Raw genomic sequence first — 688 nt, forward strand, 5'->3', positions numbered from 1 at the left:
TCAGCTTTCAGGCCTGTGTATTGATGTGACTGATATGCTGAATTAATATACAGTAACACTATTTCTGTGCCCACAGGTCTTGAAAGAGTTATAAGTAGCCCCACGTGTAATCTGCAGATTTTTAAATCCATTGTTGAGTGTATTTATTTACTTGTGTAAAGGTGTGTAAATTTATATATTTTTTCAATTTTTAAATTAGATTAATTTCAGTAATATTATTGACTAATATAAAATGTTCATATGATTTATTTACAGTACAGTTAACATTTTCTGTCCTTTTGCAGGTCTCTAATACATGAGAGACTTTGTTTACCAAATAAGTGGATCTAATTGGATTTGCATTGTGAACATTAAATAAGTTAAAAAGGTATTATTTTTTAATTTAACATATTAAGTTTTTAAGTAATGATACTCAAAAAATCATTCCACATCTGCAATTTTTTTTACAAAATTCAGTGCAGAAATAGCAAAACGTGTCTGCAGATTCTGTATGTCCCTAGTTATAAGCAATTTATTACCTAAGCTATATACTTGTACAGCTTGAATGAGTCTTTTTATTTTTCATTTAACTCCTGCATGTGGTTATTACACTGTTGAAAACATCAATCAGTGTATAATATTTGAAGCCCCTCCATTTTATCACGATCCTTCATAAATGCATGTGCATTTTTTTCTAGTGGAAAAATTA

This window comes from Danio rerio, chromosome 5, assembly GCF_049306965.1.
Source record: "Danio rerio strain Tuebingen ecotype United States chromosome 5, GRCz12tu, whole genome shotgun sequence".
In the NCBI taxonomy this organism is placed as follows: domain Eukaryota; kingdom Metazoa; phylum Chordata; class Actinopteri; order Cypriniformes; family Danionidae; genus Danio; species Danio rerio.